A 19,036-nucleotide genomic window follows, 5' to 3' on the forward strand; every position below is an offset into this window, starting at 1 on the left:
GAGCATGCAGCCGCATAGCAATATATGGAGCCGCACGCTCCGCTCCGGAGTGCAGGTGCCAGAGCTTGTTTTTAACCTGCGAGACTCAGCCGTATCTCACTGTAGTGTGACTCCGGCCTTACCATGACCTCCACTGTTCCTCTTATTTGCCATTTCTTAATTATATTTCAAACTGAAGAAAGGGCAACTTGAAAACACTGTGCTATCTTCTTATAGATTCCTCTTGCTTTTTGGCCTCCATCATTTTCATTTTCAGAGTGCTAGGCAGCTGCTTAGAAGAACCCATGGCTGCTGTGTTTTGGCACAAGGATAGAGGAGGCTGGGTTTTTATAAAGCTGGGAAATTTGCATCACTTCGCCTTTTCTAACAATGATAGAGAACAAGCCATAACCCTAACAGGCTAATTAAGATCTGAAACCTTGGTTAAAGTTATCTGAGCACACAAATCACCAAGGGTGCCCAAACTTTTTTACTTTTTATAATTTTTAAAATGTAAGAAATTACTAGATATTTTTTACCTAAAACACAAAGAAAGTGTGTCATCTTTAACTTTATCCTTTTTAGAGATCATTTCATCTTAAACTTGCTTAACTGTTCACAATAACAGTAATTTGACCAGGGTGCCTAAACTTTTACGTGCCACTGTAGTTAATATGGAGTGTAGCAATATGGTGTGTGTTTTGTTGTGTTCTCCTGACAAAAAAACCTAGCAAAAAAAATCATTACACACAACAAAAATTGTGACAAAAACATGTGTTTTGCCGTGATTTACACAACATGTGCACTATAGGCGTGGTTTCCTTTTCGATTGATTGGGAGGCTTGTTGCAAGCACATTTGTAGCTCTTTTTAAGGCCGGGATCACACACAGTGAGATACGGCCGAGTCTCGCAGGTTAAAACCAAGCTCTGGCACCGGCACTCCGGAGCAGAGCAATACATGGAGCCGCACGCTCCTGTTGTGAATTCTGTGGCAGAGTTCACTCCTGTGGTCACAAGTGGTACTTCGGCTGATTCTCTCTGGGATCTTCCGTTTGTGGAGGAAAGTGGTACTGCAGCTTCTGAGTTTCCTCCCTCAGGTGATCTGGTGAGGTCGTTAGCTGCTTCTCTACTTAACTCCACCTGATGCTTTGATCCATGCTTCCTGTCAATGTTCCAGTGTTGGACTTGTGTTTCTCTGGATCATTCCTGTGGCCTGCTGCTCTGCATAGCTAAGTGTTTCTTTGCTATTTGTTGCTATTTTTTCTGTCCAGCTTGTCTATTTGTTTTGCTGGAAGCTCTGGGACGCAAAGGGTGTACCTACGTGCCGTTAGTTCGGTACGGAGGGTCTTTTTGCCCCTTTGCGTGGTTTTCTTTAGGGTTTTGTGTAGACCGCAAAGTTATCTTTCCTATCCTCGTTCTGTCTAGAATATCGGGCCTCACTTTGCTGAATCTATTTCATCCCTACGTTTGTCTTTTCATCTTACTCACAGTCATTATATGTGGGGGGCTGCCTTTTCCTTTGGGGTATTTCTCTGAGGCAAGGTAGGCTTATTTTTCTATCTTCAGGCTAGTTAGTTTCTCAGGCTGTGCCGAGTTGCATAGGGAGCGTTAGGCGCAATCCACAGCTGCCTCTAGTTGTGTTTGGAGAGGATCGGGAATTGCGGTCTACAGAGTTTCCACGTCTCAGAGCTCGTTCTATTATTTTGGGTTATTGTCAGATCACTGTATGTGCTCTGATCGCTATGTACATTGTGTTACTGAAGTGCCTTTCATAACACGCTCCGCTCCGGAGTGCCGGTACCAGAGCTTGTTTTTTACCTGCGAGACTTGGCCGAATCTCGCTGTAGTGTGACTCCGGCCTAAGTCTATGTTCCCACTATGAGATTTTGGTGACTTTTTATATGCTTCTTACTTTCTAAAAAAAAATGCAAGTAACCTATTTATTATTATTTTTTATTATTATTTATTTCTATTTTACTTAATGGGTGTAGAAAATCTGCAATATCAAAAACTCACCAACAGCTCATCGTGGGAATGTAGCCTAAAGGAAACTTTGGCACAGAATCGGGACCAAAAACTGCATAAAAAAAATCTGTATGAACATATATGGTTTTCAGAAATTCATGTACCTTCAGTCACAGAAATGTCTGCCGCATGTGACTATATCCCCAGATTTATTACTAGCCACATATATATTTAGTAGAGATGATAGAATCGTTTCTCTGGACCCAAGTCCAGTGGTCCCGTCAATTCTCCATGTCTGCTGGATGGGAATCCTGTGAACTGCCTCTGTTATGATCAGGTGACCTTGGAGCAGCATGAAAACTTTCACTGGAGTAGGTGGTAAATATACTGACCTCAAACCCTGATCTTATCACCGCAACTAGAAGTAGCCGTGGGGTGTGCCTAACAAAACCTAGACACCTCGACACAGCCGGAGGACTAAATACCCCTATAGATGGAAATAGGAATTTCTACCTTGCCTCAGAGCAGAACCCCAAAGGATAGGCAGCCCCCCACAAATATTGACTGTGAGTAGTAGAGGAAAAGACACACGCAGGCAGGAAACAGGATTTAGCAAATGAGGCACACACTAGCTAAATAGGAAAGGATAGGACAGGATACTAAGCGGTCAGTATTAAAAATCCTTCCAAAAATATCCACAGCAGAAAATACTAAAACTCCACCATCTAACTAAAGATGTGGAGCGTATATCTGCATCCCCACAGAATCCAACAAGACTGAGAAAACACTGACACAGTCTAAGCTGGACAAGTGAAAACAAATGAATAGCACAGAATATAAGCACACTGCATGTGTGCCACAGAAACAAAAACCAGACACTTATCTTTGCTGAATTGACAGCTGAGCAGGAGAAGCCAGAAAGTGATCCAACACTTCAGAAGAAACATTGGCAACTGGCAAGGACTAATGAATCCTGCACACCTAAATATCCCAGTCAGAGCTGCAATCAGCAGATTCACCTGGCAAGGACTGCGACTCAGAGACAACTGCATTCCCACCTACAACCACTGGAGGGAACCCAAGAGCAGAATTCACAACATGCCTCCTACTGTATAAGCCAGCATCTCCTACTTGATTAGCTGTAATCAAATTTATTAGCTAATCTGTTCCTAAATAGGATGGGTTTGGTAACCTAGTACTGTGTAGAAAATATGTTCTGCAGCACCAAAACTGTAGGAGAATGTCTAAACTAGACATGTACCACATTACTCCAGCCATGGTCCAGTGCATGAAGCCTACACAGAGATGCATGATTGATGTCCCTATGGCGGTTATATTGTATGGGCACGCAACAAGCTGCAGTTGGGGACCTAAAAGCTGAACTACCTTTTCCAGTAGGAGCGATAGCAAAATAATTTTCCAATATCAAATGCTGTGGAACATTTTATTTCATCTGTGAGAAAAGGTGGTATGTGGAAGTAGAGTAATACACATATAGTAAATATAAAGAGTAAATATCAAGGGTGCTGTATGACAGACCTGATTCAGAATTCAATTGTGGTTCAGGTAGCCTCAATTGGTTCTTCATTTTCACTTCTGTAACCACGTCAGCTCTCCTACTTCTGTAAAAAAAAAACATAAAACATATTACAATGGTATTACATAGTATATTATGAATCTAGAACCAACTAGGAAAAAGTTGTATTAATTAAATAAATTATAACACCTGGACCACAATATCCATCATCATGATCCGTAATTACCTAGCTAATTAATAAACACTTCAATGGACATCTTTACAATAGTTATATTTTCTTTTATGTTATTTTTTTTACTGTATTAGAAATTACCTAAAAAACTGGGGAAAAATAGTACAAAAATTCAGATGAAAAAATTAAAAAAATTCCAGGCCTTCTGCATAGATGTGAGAAAACTGTTAGTAAACCGGCTTTGTGTAATGGAAAAACAACCCAAATGTCATTTACAGTTTCAGGACAGAATATATATTGCGTTCTGACCATAAGCAGCGCTGGCTTCTCCCCTTTTTTATCAGGACTGAATATACTTACTCGGATTATTCTTATTCTCGGATTTAATATTTTTCCAAAATTGGAATTAGAACTTTTTTTGTATGAATTGTGGTTTCTAGAATTTTTTTTTGACATTTTAATACTTAAAAAATATGTTTTTATGTAATTTTTGTGTGTGAAATAAATCTAAAATAATTTACATGTTTACACATGCGAATTAGGATACAATAAAGAGCTGTCCATACCAATATTGTCTAGGCCCAACTCCCCCCCCCCCAAAAAAATAAAATAATATTTTTTTGTATATACCGTAATTAAAAAAAAGTTTTCATAACAAATGAACTTCTTGGAGGATCTTTACTGTAGTGCTTCTTACTTTCACCCTCCTAATACGCAGATAAAGAACGTGGTGAGATCCCTATTGATACCTAATACTTCTTTTACTGCCAACGATGGTCGTCTCTGCAATGGTCACATTTTTTATTATGTTATGTTTCTTCCACATCACTAAAAATAAACTAAAAGATGGGAAAAAAAATTCTGAAAAAAAAAGAGTCAATTTCAGGCCTGTTGCATAAATGTTCGTAAACCGTCTATGCATACAGTAAAATTGGCCCTTACAATTTCAGGAAATGTATTCCTTTTTAATATTTCTCCCAAATCAGAATTTATTTTAATTTCCATGTATGAATTATGGTTTTAATTTTTTTTTTATATTTAAAAAATATATATTTTAACTGAAACTATAAATAGTTTTTACATTTTTTTTATATTTAAAAAAATATATATTTTAATATCATTACCATGTCTAAAAAAAAAAATAATTTACCTCTTGCACGTGAGAAGGAGCTGACCCTAGTGATATTTTTCAGGCCCCCTAAAAATATATATTTTTTTACTTACGCATATACCAAAGTTAAAAAGAAATCTTCAGAACGACTGAATTTGGTGGAGGACCTTTACAACAGCGCTTCTCAAATCCCACTTTTAACTTCCTAACTCACAGTCAGTGAACATGATTGATTATACCCCCCCTTTTATTACTGCTAGCTATGGTTGTCTTTGAAAAAAAGTATAAAAAAAAATCTTTGAAAATATATTTTAAAAATATACTAAAAAAAAAATATTTTTAAAGCATAATTCATCCATGGAAGTTAAACCAATTTTTGGGAGAAATATCAAAAATAATCCATGTAAGTATCTCCAGTCCTGTAATTGTAAGTGACATCCTGGCTAGAGTTTTACATTTTTCAAAACCCGATTAACAGGCATCTATGCAGAAGGCCTTGAATTTTTTTTCTGAAATATTTTACATATATATATATTTTTAGTGGAGTAAAAAAATGAAATTACATAATAGAAAACGTAACTAGTTTTTATGTAACTCGCCTGTCTAAAATATATTCTTTTACCTCTTGCTTGCATGAGAAAATTGGCATGCAGGAAAAAGCTGGATGTAGCGATATTTTCCAGGCCAACCCCCCCAAAAAAAGTAAAAAAAAATAGTTTTTATTATTTTTTTTCCTATATATACTGTAGTTAGGAGGTTTTCGTAACGTTTGAACGTCCTGGAGGATCTTTATGGTATCGCTTCTCACTTCCCGCTTTCACTTTCCTCGTACGTAGCGTGTTTTCCCGCTGCTACGCAGTAAAGGCATTTGTACACCTTTCGCGGATGTTAATAGTTAAGGATTTTTTTTTATTATTATTTTTTTTGTAGTCAGGAACTGACTTTCCTAATGGCGTTTTTACGGAGCTGGGGGAGCCCTTAAAAAATTTCTAGCAAATGTTGAGAATGGTTTGGCAGGACATGAAAAATTACCATGCAGCGCAAATTACTTTTTTTTTTAACATATTAAAAAAAAAAAAGACGAAGGTATGGTGAAATATATTATGCATATTGTCTTGAAGCGCACCTTTAGGCCACATTTACTTTTCTCCGCTGTCAGAGCTGCCATCTCGTGACATTTAATGAAGAATGCTTGCTGTGCATGACAGCGGGGAATAAAGTGCAAGCTATGCAGACCTATTATTGCAGCCCCGAATCTTACTTTTACATCTAAATGGTATCACTCATGTCCACGTCGGGACCCCGATGCATTGTTAAGATTGTCACTCATAAATATGATAACCGATTCATTATGGTTTCAGCTTTTCGAAGTAAAAAACCCTTAACGTCAGTCACGTCGGCCAACAAACCGTGGCAGCTTTCGATTCCCCCGCCTAGCAAATGTCCATCATTGTCAGTGACAAGCATACATTTTTAAAAAATTGTCACTCACGACCGAATAATTACCCCCGTTTGCTCCACTGATGTGTCACTCATAAAAATCGCGTAATTAAATACTAATAATTATACCGAATGTCAGTCAGGTTATATCAGACACTTGCTTTTTTTTTGGGTGGGGGGTAGGGTCTTCAGCCTCCATCAAAATTTAATCAGGGAAAGCGATGAAATTTCCATCAAATTTAATTTTTCTTTTATTTCGCGGCTTTATTGTGTCTGAAGGTCTAGCTGCAGAGAAAAGAAAAAAAAAATAAAAACTATTTTTATATATTTTTATTTAATTCTGTGCATTTATTCATAATTTTTACTTAAAGCTTTTTTTCATTTATTTTTTACTTAAACTACGGTAATCTTTTTTATTTCACTTGCTTTTATTATTATTTAATTAAAGCAATATTTCATATTTTTATTATTTAATATATATATTTTTTTATTCAAATCATTCTTTTATTTTTAACCAAATTAAAGTTTTTCATTTTTTACTTCAACTAAAGCATTTTTTATTTTATTTTTATTTCATTTTTTGTTGTTTTCTTTTTTAATTAAAGCAATATTTTTGCTTTATTTTTTTTTATTCAATTCAAACCATGTATTCATTTATTTCGACTTATATTAATTTTTTTTTCAGTTTTTATTGCTTAAACTAAAGCAGTTTTATTTTTTTTTTTATTATATTTTTAATTAAAGCAATATTTTGGACTTTTTTATATCTAATTTAAAGCATTTTTTTACTTTTACATTTAAATTAACTCAATTTTTATTTATTTATTGTTTTCATACATATTTATATAAGATTTGCAAAGCCGTCTGTCGGATGAGAATGACGCGACGCTCTCTCATAAAAAAATACAAAAAGAGGGCGAAATATGAAAAAAAAAATTACAATAACTTCCCGGCAGCCATATATAAATACCACAAAATATCAACATCCGATCATGAACGATACAACGATAGTAAATTATCGATGTATTCGGCCTAGGACTTGACTTTAAATGACTTTTTGACTGAAATTTTGGACATTTTTGTGTGTTTTTTTTTTTGTGTAAACTACAGGTTTGTGTCAGGTTTTTCTTTTTTTGTGCCCCAAAGGGACTAAATATGGAGAATTCCTGACAAAAATGGTTGTACAGACGAGGACGATGGTTAGGGAACGACAGAACTAAATCACGGCATGGAAATTATTATTGTACGCACTAAAACTTGATTTTAATGGCTTATTAGACTAAAATTTGGGGCATATTTGCATTTTTTAACCATTTTTCTGTCAGGTTGTTAATATATGTGTTTTGGAAGGACTTAATATGGACAATTCCTCACAAAACAAAATGGACGAAGATACAAGAGGACAAAATCATGGGGCAGAGCTTGTTCTCGTAAGTCCTAAAACTTGATTTTATTAATCCTGTTGCACCTATTGAGTGAAATTTGGGGCATATTTGCATTTTGTAACCATTTTTTTCTGTCAGGTTGTCGGTATTTGTGTTTTGGAAGGCCTAAATATGGGCAATTCCTCACAATAAAATGAACGAGGATGGAGATATACAACAACAGGACTAAGTCGTGGCACAGAAGTGATCAAAGCATGTCTTAAAACGACTTTAGTTGAGCATTCGGGCTTTTTTGACTGAAATGGTTTTTTTAATCATTGTACATGTGATTTTGAAGGGGTTAAATAGAGATAATACCTCATAAAAAAAATAATACCTTGCGATATGTAAAATATGCGCCACAGAAGGGCAGAAATGGCGCCACTTTTGACTTAACTATGAGGTAACAAGGCTGCAAAGGGGTTTTGACGATGCTGGGAGTTGTAGTCATTCTCAGCAGCTGGGGACAGACACAAGCTGCAGTTTCGTAGACGGCTCTTGTGTGTTATAATGATGGACAGAGCGGCTGTGGCGACATTTTGTGATTTTTGGTCACGCACTGTGCGAGCAGACAGGTGTCCCTCTGTGTGAGGCGAAGCCGCCGCCGCCGCCACTTCCCGCCTCTTTTAAGCCCCTCCCACCATTTCCCCTCCCGCTGCCGAGCCCTCGCTGACGTCACGGCCGAGGCCCACCTGACCTGTCATGTCGTGTCACGTGATCCACCTCTTGCACGCCGCCATTTTGAAACGCCTGAGAGGAGAGAGGAGCGGAGAGGAGAGTTTGCGGCGGCCTCTTCCTTCCCCGGTAGGATGTTTGAGCCTTTATTTCGTCGGTTCATTGCTAGTCTGGGGGTGGAGAGGCGGCGGGTGTTCTGCCCTGAAGTGTCGGCGGTGAGGGGAGGAGGATGGAGCTGGTAACAGGCCGTGTCTGCCTCCTCTGCTGTGTGTGGCCTGCCCCTTCCCCTTGTTGTCACGTTGCCTGACCAAAACAAAAGGCTGCCAGCTTCCCCTCCCTCCCTGCCCGTGTGTAGCGAACAGTAACGGCGCTCCGGGGCGGTCACGTGACTGCGGCGGGACTACAAGTCCCAGCATGCCTTGCTCGCCAGTCTCCAGTCCCTACAAAAGCTGCAAACAAGCATTGAATCCCCCCTTTCCTCCATCTCTGGTGACTGTAGAAGCTTCTTTTGGATGGGGATCAGGGCATGCTGGGAGTTGTAGTCCCATTTGTGGGGGTTGTAAGGTGCAGAGTACACGCCAGAGGCGGCTTTTATACAAGTTCTGCTGTTTTGCCTTTTTTTATATTTACATTTTAAGATCTCCATTTGCTGTCAGAGAGCTAAGAAACTGGCATTTAAAGGGTTATAGCCCTGATCGGAGGGGTCCCACCACTGCCCCCCATCTAATGGGGCTGGAGGACAGACATGTGCACACCTCGCGTCACACTCAGACCCACAGACAGTGAAAGCAGTGGTGGTGCGCGAGTCTGTCTTCCTGTCCTTTTAGATGGGGGGGATTCCTGGTGGTCGGACCCCCAAACCACCAGCGTTCAGGGGATGGGTAGGTGACAGTTTCTAAAAAACTGGAATAACTTTTTAGTGCCAGTTGCTTGCATTTGAAAACATGGCCCAACCGCTTTGTATGTGCCATGAGCCGGTTAGTGGAGGTCCTTGGAGACAGGAGTCAGGCCGAATATTGCCAAGACAACCAGTGTCTCACAGACATATGAAACATAGGAAGCAGGGGGAAATCTGCTGCGAATCCACCCAGAACCAACGGGCGCTCTGCGAAGCCGCAGCAAATCCACACCTGTTCGGCTCTGCGAAGCCGCAGCAAATCCACACCTGGATGGCGCTGAAAATCTGCAGCAATCCGACCCACAGGCGCGCTGCGAATCCGCAGCAAACTCCACACACGGACGCTCCTCGAAAACGCAGCAGATCCACATCTGGATGGCGCTGCACATCCGCAGCAAATCCACACCTGGACGGCACTGCGAATCCGCAGCAAAGCGACCCATGGGCACGCTGCGAATGTGCAGCAAAGTCTTCCCACAGGCGCTCTGCAAATGCGCAGCACAGTCCACCCACGATAGTCGCTGCGAATGTGTAGCACATTCACAGGCGCCGCTGTGAATGTGTAGCACAGTAAGTCCACCCACGGGCGCCGCTGCGAATGTGTAGCACAGTCAGTCCATCCACGGGAGCCGCTGCGAATGCACAGCACAGTCCACCCACGGGTGCCGCTGCGAGTGCGTAGCACAGTCCACCCACGGGTGCCGCTGCGACTGCACAGCACAGTCCACCCACGGGTGCCGCTGCGACTGCACAGCACAGTCCACCCACGGGTGCCGCTGCGACTGCACAGCACAGTCCACCCACGGGAGCCGCTGCGAGTGCGTAGCACAGTCGACCCACGGGAGCCGCTGCGAATGCGCAGCAAAATAAAAATGTATACTTCTGGGGGTCAGGTCCTCACGCTTCGGATTTGTGGCTTGGTCACACCTGCAGCTATATGAAAGTAAAAACTTTAGTCATGCACGGGCGGATCGTGTACCCAACAAATGCTGTCTGCACCACGAGAACACATTATGGTGTTCTTATTTTACTGGAAAAATACCACCGTGAGCACTTTGTTTATTCATCCCAGAATAATTCCACAGTGAAATCAACCATTGGGTGAGTATCAAACCAGAGCTGTCCGTCATCAGTGAGGTAGGCGGGGTCATGCAAGCAAGTGGGTGGAGTGAATCACTGAGACCCCCCTGGTCACACCCAGGGTGCACCAAGCACAGTTTACATGTTTGATGAATCTTCACTAGTGATATCCCTCACAAGGCTGTGCGCTTGGTTTGGGCTGACAGATGCCATTTAAAGGGGTTTTCCATTGATGGCCTAACGCTGGGATAAGTCATCAATATCTGATCAGTGACGGTGGTGAGACTCCCCCCTGTTGATCAGATGTCCTTGGCAGGTGGAAGTGCTCCGTCCACTGTATAGTGGCCATAGCTGGGTATTGCACATCCACCCCTTATACAGAACCAGTATCTGCACTGACACATTGTAGCAACTGCAGGAGGAAACATTTCTGATGTGTTCAGGGGATTGTTTAGACTGATACAATGTAACGGTGTTAGGTTACTTAGGTGAGAACAATGGCTGTCGCCATTCACTGACAGCATGAGAACTTGCCCAGCTCCTTACATTAGTGTCCCCCGGCGGCCATTGTTCTTTAGCTTTATGCATCTCTCACAAACCACATCCTGAGCACATCGGGACCCACCCACGGGGCTCAGATGTCAGCTGGGGTTGAGGTACTGCCGGGAGCAGATGTTAAGTATCTGGAGAATGTCGTTCATGTCTATAGACCCCTGCCACTTTCACATCGAGAAACCGAGCTCCAATACACGGGGATGAACCATGCACAGTTGGACATGGCTAGGGATAGTTTTCGTTTCAGTGACAGCAAGCAGAGATCCTGAAAAAAACAGTGTGTATTATTCATTAATCAAAATATCCCCTTAAAGGGAACCTGTCACCTCATTTCTGTTCTACCCACTAAAAATATCATTTTAGTCAGTGTCAGCTATGCATTCCCTAAATGCTTATGTAACCCCGACTCCCCATGTATCACCCATAAAACCCTTTTATATTTCTCCTGCGATGTATGCTAATGAGGTCCGTCCGGTCAGATGGACGTGGCTTCCGTTCACTCACTCCACCCCTCTCCTCGGCTGTTGCACACAGTCCTTGACGTGGATGGCGCAGGTCGCTGTGAAATATCGTGCCCGGCTTTCGCAGTATGCTTTGCCCAACTGCAGGCAAAGCCGAAAAGCAGAAGTGCGCATGCGCAAGAAACCATTTGACCAGACGGATCCAATCGTGGGAGAAATATAAAGGGTTTTTATGGGTGATACATGGGGAGTCAGGGGGTTACATAAGTATTTAGGGAATGTATAGATGACACTGAATAAAATTTTTTTAGCTGGTAGAACAGAAAAGTAGTGACAGGTTCTTCCACAGAAAAAAGTTGACTGTACCCAACTGAGCTAAAGGCTTTGTTAGCAAATTCTAGTCCAAAATACGAAAAGTAGGCTCAATTTGTTTATACAAAGAACTCCAAATCCCATGCAAAGGCCCACAACTAAGGGTTGAATGGGTATTCCCATCTCCAAGATCCTATCCCAATATGTAGTAGGTGTAATAATAATATTAGCAAATACCTCCAAATAGAAATGTTAGTATAGTTTTTCTGACAAGTCGTCACTTACCCATGTGCAGGACATTGCAGGACCTTAGGTATCCATGGTTACGTCCACTGATAAGGTGATGACTAGTTGCTAGTGGTCTTAACCATGGATACCTAAGGTCCTGCAATGCCTGCACCTGAGGAAAGAGACATAGCAAAAATCAAAAAAACTATACTACATGTCTAATTGGAGATATTTGCTAATATTATTATTACACCTACTACATATTGGGATAGGATCTTGGATATTGGAATAAAACTTTAAGTAGTGTTGGCTGCATTCACCACTAGGGGCAGATCCCTGCATACAGAGATACATGACAAGATGCTGCCTGTCTGCAGCCACCACTAGGGGGAGCTCCCTGTATACAGAGATACATGATAAGAGCCTGTCTGCAGCCACCACTAGGGGGAGCTCCCTGTATACAGAGATACATGACAAGATGCTGCCTGTCTGCAGCCACCACTAGGGGGAGCTCCCTGTATACAGAGATACATGATAAGAGCCTGTCTGCAGCCACCACTAGGGGGAGCTCCCTGTATACAGAGATACATGATAAGATCCTGTCTGCAGCCACCACTAGGGGGAGCTCCCTGTATACAGAGATACATGATAAGATCCTGTCTGCAGTCACCACTAGGGGGAGCTCCCTGTATACAGAGATATATGATAAGATCCTGTCTGCAGTCACCACTAGGGGGAGCTCCCTGTATACAGAGATACATGATAAGATCCTGTCTGCAGCCACCACTAGGGGGGGCTCCCTGTATACAGAGATACATGATAAGATCCTGTCTGCAGTCACCACTAGGGGGAGCTCCCTGTATACAGAGATACATGATAAGATTATATCTGCAGTCACCACTAGGGGGAGCTCCCTGTATACAGAGATACATGATAAGATCCTGTCTGCAGTCACCACTAGGGGGAGCTCCCTGTATACAGAGATACATGATAAGACCCTGTCTGCAGCCACCACTAGGGGGAGCTCCCTGTATACAGAGATACATGATAAGAGCCTGTCTGCAGCCACCACTAGGGGGAGCTCCCTGTATACAGAGATACATGATAAGAGCCTGTCTGCAGCCACCACTAGGGGGAGCTCCATGTATACAGAGATACATGATAAGAGCCTGTCTGCAGCCACCACTAGGGGGAGCTCCCTGTATACAGATACATGATAAGATCCTGTCTGCAGCCACCACCAGGGGGAGCATCCTGTATACAGAGATACATGATAAGACCCTGTCTGCAGCCACCACTAGGGGGAGCTCCCTGTATACAGAGATACATGATAAGACCCTGTCTGCAGCCACCACTAGGGGGAGCTCCCTGTATACAGAGATACATGATAAGACCCTGTCTGCAGCCACCACTAGGGGGAGCTCCCTGTATACAGAGATACATGATAAGAGCCTGTCTGCAGCCACCACTAGGGGGAGCTCCCTGTATACAGAGATATATGATAAGATCCTGTCTGCAGCTACCTCTAGGGGGAGCTCCCTGTATACAGAGATACATGATAAGATCCTGTCTGCAGCCACCACTAGGGGGAGCTCCCTGTATACAGAGATACATGATAAGGTCCTGTCTGCAGCCACCACTAGGGGGAGCTCCCTGTATACAGAGATACATGATAAGATCCTGTCTGCAGCCACCACTAGGGGGAGCTCCCTGTATACAGAGATACATGATAAGATCCTGTCTGCAGCCACCACTAGGGGGAGTTCCCTGTATACAGAGATGCATGATAAGATCCTGTCTGCAGCCACCACTAGGGGGAGTTCCCTGTATACAGAGATACATGATAAGATCCTGTCTGCAGCCACCACTAGGGGGAGCTCCCTGTATACAGAGATACATGATAAGATCCTGTCTGCAGCCACCACTAGGGGGAGCTACCTGTATACAGGGATACATGATAAGATCCTGTCTGCAGTCACCACTAGGGGGAGCTACCTGTATACAGAGATACATGATAAGATCCTGTCTGCAGTCACCACTAGGGGGAGCTACCTGTATACAGAGATACATGATAAGATCCTGTCTGCAGTCACCACTAGGGGGAGCTCCCTGTATACAGAGATACATGATAAGATCCTGTCTGCAGCCACCACTAGGGGGAGTTCCCTGTATACAGAGATACATGATAAGATCCTGTCTGCAGCCACCACTAGGGGGAGTTCCCTGTATACAGAGATACATGATAAGATCCTGTCTGCAGCCACCACTAGGGGGAGCTCCCTGTATACAGAGATACATGATAAGATCCTGTCTGCAGCCACCACTAGGGGGAGCTACCTGTATACAGAGATACATGATAAGATCCTGTCTGCAGTCACCACTAGGGGGAGCTCCCTGTATACAGAGATACATGATAAGATCCTGTCTGCAGCCACCACTAGGGGGAGTTCCCTGTATACAGAGATACATGATAAGATCCTGTCTGCAGCCACCACTAGGGGGAGTTCCCTGTATACAGAGATACATGATAAGATCCTGTCTGCAGCCACCACTAGGGGGAGCTCCCTGTATACAGAGATACATGATAAGATCCTGTCTGCAGTCACCACTAGGGGGAGCTACCTGTATACAGAGATACATGATAAGATCCTGTCTGCAGTCACCACTAGGGGGAGCTCCCTGTATACAGAGATACATGATAAGATCCTGTCTGCAGCCACCACTAGGGGGAGTTCCCTGTATACAGAGATACATGATAAGAGCCTGTCTGCAGTCACCACTAGGGGGAGCTCCCTGTATACAGAGATATGTTATAAGATCCTGTTTGCAGCCACCACTAGGGGGAGCTCCCTGTATACAGAGATACATGATAAGATCCTGTCTGCAGCCACCACTAGGGGGAGCTCCCTGTATACAGAGATACATGATAATATCCTGTCTGCAGCCACCACTAGGGGGAGCTCCCTGTATACAGAGATACATGATAATATCCTGTCTGCAGTCACCACTAGGGGGAGCTCTCTGTATACAGAGATACATAATAAGATCCTGTCTGCAGCCACCACTAGAGGGATCTATAAGATTTCCAAAACTTGAATCTGCAGTTGGTGGGAAAAATCTGCTTGGAGATCTGCCTCGCGCTCGGTGTGTGCGCTCGGTGTGTGCTGGTTCATCACCATTTACAGTTATGAAGGTAAAATCCGATAATAACACATTTAGGTTTTACAAAAAAATCCATGACAGATATGTTCCCGTGACTTGCATTGTGCAGATTTTTTAATAAGAATGTTCCCCTTTGTGTTGTATTGAGCCAAAGCAGAGCTGTCGCTCTAACCTGATATTTGATATCCCGGCTGCGGCAGAATGCATGGAATCTGCAGCCATGTAAGTACGCCAAGAGCTTGCGAGGGCTGAAAATAGCCTCCGTCCTCCCACTCCTGCTTTTTTAGTTCCTGCGATTTCTTCGGAAACAAAGTGTAGATGCTTTTGAGCAGCTGTATAGACTTGGAGACTTGACAGCTTCTGTAATGATGCTACCCACGTGTCCGTGTTGTACCCGCACTCCTGGCTTCATGACCCCCATATCTAAGAGGAGATCCCGAGACTTCTTATGGATTTTATTGCCTGAAAATAGTCAGACCCCCAGCAATCCATATTTTATTCTTATCCCTGCAAAAAAAAAAAAAAATTATGTTAATAGCCAAGCAGACATAATGTGCCTTAAAAACAGTAACAAGGCCTTATTCTCACAAATGACACTGGACGTGCATCCTAAGTGGAATCCACAAACATGGCTTCAGAAACCGTCTCCTCGGGAGTTCAGCTCCGGGGCCCGGAGAGTAAACGGCTGAACTCTCCTGGAATTTTTAGTAGGTCACCTGATTGTATTAGGGGCAGGTAAATAGATCTTTTCTTGCCTTTTGAGCTACTAGTTAAAATGCATATTTGTGGCCTTGTAGATCACGAGGTATTAACTGTTAGACGCCCTTGATGACATCAGCTGGTATATGATTTAATCCGATGGATGACCTGGCTGCATACAAAATTAATATTTTTTTGGGGTGGGGGGATTTGAAGCTACTTCTCTTACCACTTTTTCCATTATTGGGGTCCACGTTTTATTTACGTGAGAGCCACTGGCAATGCGGGGATAGATATGTGAATGGCACGAGACTTTCAAAACCAGTAAGAGGGTACAGCCGTCATGTGAAAATGGACAGAACCTGACTGTCGCACCGGGTGGCTCCCGCTGTCGCACCGGGTGGCTCCCGCTGTCGCACCAGGGGCAGTTTAAAAGAGTAATGCGTTTCCACTCACTTCCACATCGATGACATCACATCTGTAGATGTGATGTCACCAGTCCCGCTCACCTACCAATGCAGAACGGAATGTAGCCAGGTTAACCCATTAAGTATAGGCCATCAAAATGTAAAAGCCAGAAATCGCCAATAAAGCTGCCTAGGTGTGCAACGGGTCCCCAGACCCAAATATTAGGGTATATCTAGTAGTGCACAACCCCTTTAAGGCTGGATTCAAACACACCGCTTTAAATAAAAGAAAAAAAACAAACTTCAGAAGCTATAGTAAAATCTAACACGCACTGATTCTGTGTGATAGTTTTAGGGGTTACTTTGGGGCGTGGCAGAATTTTTGGAGTTTTTATCCATAGGGTTCTCACTAGGACTTAAAAAAAAAAAAGAAGAAAAAAAAAACACATGAAACGACTTTAGAAAATTCCAGTGAGGTCACTGGGAAAAAATGCTCCAAAGCCAAACATGTTTCTTTTTCTTTTTTTTTTTTTTTCTTAATCATTTACAAACACGGGAGGGAAAAAAAAAGTGTGTGTGAGAGATGGGAGTAGTAGTTTGGCAGCAGCCGGAGAGCTCTAGGTTGTTTGCACAGGAAACGTTTTGCCGTCGCTCACTATTGTGCTTGTCGCATGAGCGCAGGCTACAATGGCCGCAGCGGCACCGGAGAGCGGCGTTGTCTCCAGAGAGCGGCGGCATTGGTGTCACCAGAGAGTGGCGGCAGTTTTGTCGTCACCAGGGAGCAGCGGCAGCGTTGTCGTTACCAGGGAGCAGCGGCAGCGTTGTCGTCACCAGGGAGCAGCGGCGCAGCCTTTTAAGGAATTAGCATTCCAGAGTAGGAGATAAGCGGCGGCAGCGCCCTGACCGCGCCCCCTCCCCGGAGCCCTCACATACCACAGTATTGTCAGTGGTTACTGCTGTGGTGATATTACAGCGAGGAAAGAGGGAAGTGATCTCATCCCGGCTCACTTTCTCCTTTCTTTTTTCTTAGTGTGCACTTCCTTTTTTTTTTTTTTTTTAAGATCACTTTTACATCCTTCGAGAAAACCTTGCTTTATTGACCTGTGCAAATCCTGACCTCCTGTCATAGTCCCCCGAATACACATCCTTGGTGCACAGGGTCATTCAAGGCTAAGTCTAATCCGAGGCCTTCCCATAAGCAAGTTCTTTCTTTCAGATTTTCTTTGTTTTGTTTTCCCTGTGGCACAATTCAGGATCCACATTTTTTTTTTCCATACACTTTGTATATTAGTTGAACGTGCATGAAATAAGTATTTCTCGCCCTCTTTCTCTGCTTTCTGCTGCATTGTATCGCTGGAGATGTAGTTATCACCTGTGCCATGTAAAAGCGATCTACTGGCCAGAGTTACCATGATGGATTAATATAGCGATGTCATGCCGAGATCACAGGTCCACAAAATCCACCCACAATATAATACATCCACGGCGATCCATGTCTGTATCCCAACAATAATGGGACCCCCGATCTATGAGCTGAGCGGCCCTGGGGGTCCGATCCATCCATGCACGTCTGCCACACACAGGGGTCCTGCTGTAGACGTACACCGTGCAGTGTTTATTTTTAATGTGGACATGTGCTGCAGCATGTCCATACACTGACATACATCGAGGTATACGTGGTGAATTCCTCCATGTCTTGTCTGATCCCTTATCACGTAGCGCTCCAGTCCTGGAGTGTTTGTTCTCCTGCCCTTCAGACATTGCCGTGCAGGTGAGGGTCACATATAAAAAGTTGTTGCCCTTTATAAGTTTACTATGCCTTTGATTGCCATGTGATGTGATGGCCCGCAGCCAAATTCCTTTACCACGTGCTTGAAAGATTTTTCTGACAGATTATCCATGACCTTAGCTGACAATACTCCTTTTTTTTTTTTTTTTCCTCTAGTTTCCAGTGTTGTTTGCTCAATCATTTAGGTGGTGAGTAACTTCGTGCATTAATTTACTGGTAAATGAAATTTCACATTGGCCACTGGGACTTTTTTTTTTTTTTTAAGACTTTTTAGCAGGTTCCTTACCTTCAAAGGAAGGATCCTAAGGACTGAAACCTATACAGTAGATAACACAGGATCCACCATTCACAATAGGTGATGTCACAGCTCACCTCCTCCTCCTGTACAATGACTGATAACACCTCTATATACAGTAGATAACACAGGATCCACCATTCACAATAGGTGATGTCACAGCTCACCTCCTCCTGTACAATGACTGATAACACCTCTATATACAGTAGATAACACAGGATCCACCATTCACAATAGGTGGTTACAGCTCACCTCCTCCTGTACAATGACTGATAACACCTCTATATACAGTAGATAACACAGGATCCACCATTCACAGTAGATATCACAGCTCACCTCCTCCTCCTGTACAATGACTGATAACACCTGTATATACAGTAGATAACACAGGATCCACCATTCACAATAGGTGATGTCACAGCTCACCTCCTCTTCCTGTACAATGACTGATAACACCTCTATATACAGTAGATAACACAGGATCCACCATTCACAATAGGTGATGTCACAGCTCACCTCCTCCTGTACAATGACTGATAACACCTCTATATACAGTAGATAACACAGGATCCACCATTCACAATAGGTGGTTACAGCTCACCTCCTCCTGTACAATGACTGATAACACCTCTATATACAGTAGATAACACAGGACCCACCATTCACAATAGGTGATGTCACAGCTCACCTCCTCCTCCTGTACAATGTCTGATAACACCTCTGTATACAGTAGATAACACAGGATCCACCATTCACAATAGGTGATGTCACAGCTCACCTCCTCCTCCTGTATAATGACTGATAACAGCTCTATATACAGTAGATAACACAGGATCCACCATTCAC

The 19,036-nt window shown here is 43.1% G+C and overlaps 1 protein-coding gene across 2 annotated transcripts in view; it reads left to right on the forward strand.

The window, feature by feature from the left end:
* Positions 1 to 8,370: 8,370 nt before the first annotated feature.
* The window catches only part of ZNF507 (zinc finger protein 507), a 29,971-nt gene continuing 19,305 nt past the window's right edge, over positions 8,371 to 19,036 (forward strand). The window contains exons 1-2 of one of the 2 annotated variants that reach the window (XM_069739312.1): positions 8,371 to 8,433; positions 18,052 to 18,083. The gene's annotated coding sequence lies outside the window, so the exon portion shown is untranslated. The remainder of the gene's footprint in view (positions 8,434 to 18,051; positions 18,084 to 19,036) is intronic. The other variant, XM_069739313.1, reaches the window with a different exon arrangement.

Source organism: Ranitomeya imitator, chromosome 9, assembly GCF_032444005.1.
Source record: "Ranitomeya imitator isolate aRanImi1 chromosome 9, aRanImi1.pri, whole genome shotgun sequence".
In the NCBI taxonomy this organism is placed as follows: Eukaryota; Metazoa; Chordata; class Amphibia; order Anura; family Dendrobatidae; genus Ranitomeya; species Ranitomeya imitator.